This window comes from Leucoraja erinacea, chromosome 15, assembly GCF_028641065.1.
Source record: "Leucoraja erinacea ecotype New England chromosome 15, Leri_hhj_1, whole genome shotgun sequence".
Classification (NCBI taxonomy): domain Eukaryota; kingdom Metazoa; phylum Chordata; class Chondrichthyes; order Rajiformes; family Rajidae; genus Leucoraja; species Leucoraja erinaceus.
Window position 1 is genome coordinate 11,504,951 of NC_073391.1, and position 4,264 is coordinate 11,509,214.

Below are 4,264 nucleotides of genomic sequence, written 5' to 3' on the forward strand. Positions count from 1 at the left end.
GAAGTCCAGAGTATAATGCATTGCTGGCTGAAGTTATTGTTCTTCATGGTGGAGGAACAGAAATCGGAGATCCAGAAGAAGCCACAATTGGAGGACCACAGACATCCATAGATACATAAAATAGATACATGGAAAATAGGTGCAGGAGTTCCATTTAAGGTGATCATGGCTGATCATCCGCAATCAGTACCCCATTCCTGCTTTCTCCCCATATCCCTTGATTCTGCTGGCCCTCGCAACTCTATCCAACTTTCTTTTGAAAGCATCCAGTGAGTCGGCCTCCACTGCTTTCTGTGGCAGAGAATTCCACAAATTCCCAACTCTCTGGGTGAAAAAGTTTTTCCTCATCTCAGTTGTAAATGGCCTACCCATTTTTCGTAAACAGTGGCCCCAGGTTCTGGACATTATCAACATCGGGAGCATGTTTCCCGCATCTAGCATGTCCAATCGCTTAATAGTTTTATATGTTTCTATAAGATCCCCTCTCACCCTTTTAAATTCCAGTGCATACAAGCCTAGTTGTACGATTCTTTCATCATATGACAGTCCTGCCATCCCGGGAATTAACCTTGTGAACCTACACTGTATTCCCTCAATAGCAAGAATGCCCTTCCTCGCGTTAGGAGACCAATCCTGCACAGAATGCTCCAAGTGTGGTCTCACCAGGGCCCTGTACAACTGCAGAAGGACCTCTTTACTCTTATATTCAAATCCTCTTGTTATGAAGGCTGATGTGCCATTAGCTTTCTTCACTTCCTGCTGTACCTGCATGCTTACTTTCAGTGACTGATGTACAAGGACACCCAGGTCTCGTTGCACTTCCTCTTTTCCTAATCTGATACCATTCAGTTAATAATCTGCCTTCTTGTTCTTGCCACCAAAGTGGGTAACCTCACATTTATCCACATTATACTGCATCTGCCATGCATCTGCCCACTCACCCGACCTATCCAAGTCACCCTGCATCCTCATAGCATTCTCTTCACAGTTCACACTGCCACCCAGATTTGTGTAATCTGTAAATTTGTTAATGACATCTAAATCATCAGTATATATTGTGAATAGCTGCGGTCCCAGCATCGAGCCTTGCGGCACCTCACTAGTCACTGCCTGCCACTCTGAAATGAAACCGTTAATTCCTACTATTTGTTTCCTGTCTGCCAACCAATGTCTTCTATCCATGTCAATACCCTACCCCCAATACCATGTGTTCTAATTTTGCCCACTAATCTCCTGTATGGGACCTTATCAAAGGCATTCTGAAAGTCCAGATACACTACATCCACTGGCTCTCCCTTTTCCATTTTACTTGTTGCATCCTCGAAAAATTCCAGAAGATTAGTCGAGCAAGATTACCCCTTTGTAAATCCATACTGACTCGGACCGATCCTGTTACTGATATCCAAATGAGCCGATATTTTATCTTTAATAATTGACTCCAGCATCTTCCCCACCACCAATGTCAGGCAAACTGGTGTATAATTCCCTGCTTTCTCTCTCCCTCCTTTCTTAAAAAGTGGGATGACATTAGCCACCTTCCAATCCACAGGAACTGATCCAGAATCTATAGAACATTGGAAAATGATTTCCACTATTTCTAGAGCCACCTCCTTGAGTACCCTGGGATGCAGACCACCAGGCCCTGGGGATTTACCAGCCTTCTGTCCCATCAGTCAACCCAGCACCATTTCCTGACTCATGTGAATTTCCTTCAGTTCCTCCGTCACCCTAGATCCTCTGTCCCCTAGTATATCTGGGAGATTATTTGTGTCTTCCTTAGTGGAGACAGAACCAAAGTTCCTGTTCAACACGTCTGCCATTTCCTTGTTCCCCATAATAAATTCACCTGTTTCTGTCTTCAAGGGAGCCACATTTGTCTTAACTAATCTTTTCCTTTTCACATACCTAAAGAAGCTTTTACTATCCTCCTTTATATTCTTGGCTAGCTTACCTTCGTACTTCATCTTTTCTCCCCGTATTGCCTTTTTAGTTACCTTCTGTTGTTCTTTAAACATTTCCCAATCCTCTGGCTTTCTGCTTATCTTTGCTATGTTATCCCCGAGGATAGTATGGCTGAAAGAGCTCATATATGTAGGGCATAATTAGAGAATAATTTTGTTGCAGCTCGCATGTGTAGATCCGATCAGCATTGCCTGGGAATAGGATTTCAAGTTGTTTTGTGTACTAATAAATCAGTTCAAATTAATGCAAATGCCAAGTGGGATAGTCAATAAAGAAAAATCACGAAATAGGATAAACAAACATAGAAAATAGGTGCAGGAGCAGGTCATTTGGCCCTTCGAGCAAGCTCCGCCATTCAATATGATCATGGCATTCAGAATTATTACCCCGTTCCTGCTTTTTCCCCCATATCCCTTGATTCATTTAGCTCTAAGATCTAAATCCAACCTTCTCTTGAATACATCCAGTGAATTGGCCTCCACTGCTTTCTGTGGCAGAGAATTCCACAGGTTCACAACTCTCTGGGTGAAAAAGTTTGGCCATTACAGAAGCAATCATTAAATGAGTAACTTAATGGTGGTGATAATTGTTGATTGTTGCACTATGTGGCAGTCTGTTGTGAAGATGCCCAGCTAGGTCTCCCATGTCAATAGAGTAAATCATGAGAAATGCAACTATATTTGAAGTGCAACTGCTCTATGACAGTCAGAGTGGAAATTTAAGGTACAATATATAATGGTACCGGTAGAAATGAATCCAATGCAATTTGAAGCAGCCTCAGTGTTGGGAAATGGGCCTTATACAATTTGATGCACACTTGATGGCAGAAGCAGATTAAGTTTACTCCTGAAGTTGTATGCACGTTTTCACCCAGGAATCTACACAGAGTAAAATTGAAAACCGATCATTCTTTTTTTAATATAAAGAATCTATGTGATCTAGTTTCTAGTTAAGGCAAATCTAAAGCTAAATGCCCTTATCAAGTTGAGTGAAATTGATTGAGAATCCACTGTGTAACTTCCTCCTATCTGCATTACAGATATGTTGTAAATGTAGTCTGAGATATCAAGTTTAACATTGTAAATAAATCAGAGTCTAAAGGGCCTATCCCACTTTCATGAGGTAATTCACAAATTCTTCCGAGTTTTCCCCTTGATTCAAACTTGCAGAATGTTCGTAACGAGTCCGTAGGGGATCGTAGGAGTTCGTAGATATATCGTAGCGGCTTGTTACGCTAGCCGTAGGTAATTGTGGCATCGGGTAAGTCAGGACGTTTTTTCCAGCCCCAAAAAAATTCTTCACAAGTAAAAAATGGTCTGGATGAAAGAAATTGCAACTTTTTACTTGTAAGGATAGGAATCAAAATAGTTGTGGGAATTCGTAGACATACTCGTAGGAGTTCATAGGATTTTGTGATCATAGTCATGGTAGGTCGTAAGAGCTCGTAGATTACCAATCTTGATTTATTTTTTTATTTTTTTTAAGATCCAATAAACTTTGCAGAGGTTTTGAATTAAGTCGTGAAAGGTCCTTAAAACATCTGAAAACATGGAGTTTTAACATGTAAAAAGAGTTTAGAAGGATGAGGGAGGACCTCATTGACACTTACCGTATAGTGAAAGGCCTGGATACAGTGCATGTGGAAAGAATGTTTCCACTAGAGAGACTCACTAGAGAGTCAAGGAACAAAGGACAACGCCTCAAAATAAAAGGATGTACTTTTAGAAAGGAGACTAGACTAAGTGGGACCTGTTGGGTCCCATGTTCACACGGGAGGGCTGGTCCCCAACACAATATTCCACCTCTCTGCCAATTACAATATTGGTGACCAGTGGGGGGGTTTCTGGAACGCTATGGGTGATGTAGGCTGAAGGGACTGGTTTCCAGAGGGGTAGTATGGACATTGTGGGCCGAATGGATTCTTGGGCTGGCAGCTCAGTCACTCAAGCCTGGTGGGCTGGCAGCTCACTCGCGGCTGGTGGGCTGGCAGTTGACTCACGGCTAGGGTGCAAGGCCACCAGATGCAGTTTCCTCCCATTTCAAACAGAGTGCAAGGCCACCAGATGCAGTTTCCTGCCACTTCAAGCAGTGTGCAAGGCCTCCGAATTCAAGTGCAGCTTGTGCCACTTCAAGCAGGATGAAAGGCTACCGAATTCAAGTGCAGTTTCATGCCAATTCAAGCAGGGTGCAAGGCCACCAAATTCAAGTGCAGTTTCATGCCATTTCAAGCAGGGTGCAGATTCAGATTCAGATTCAGATTCAATTTTAATTGTCATTGTCAGTGTTCAGTACAGAGACAACG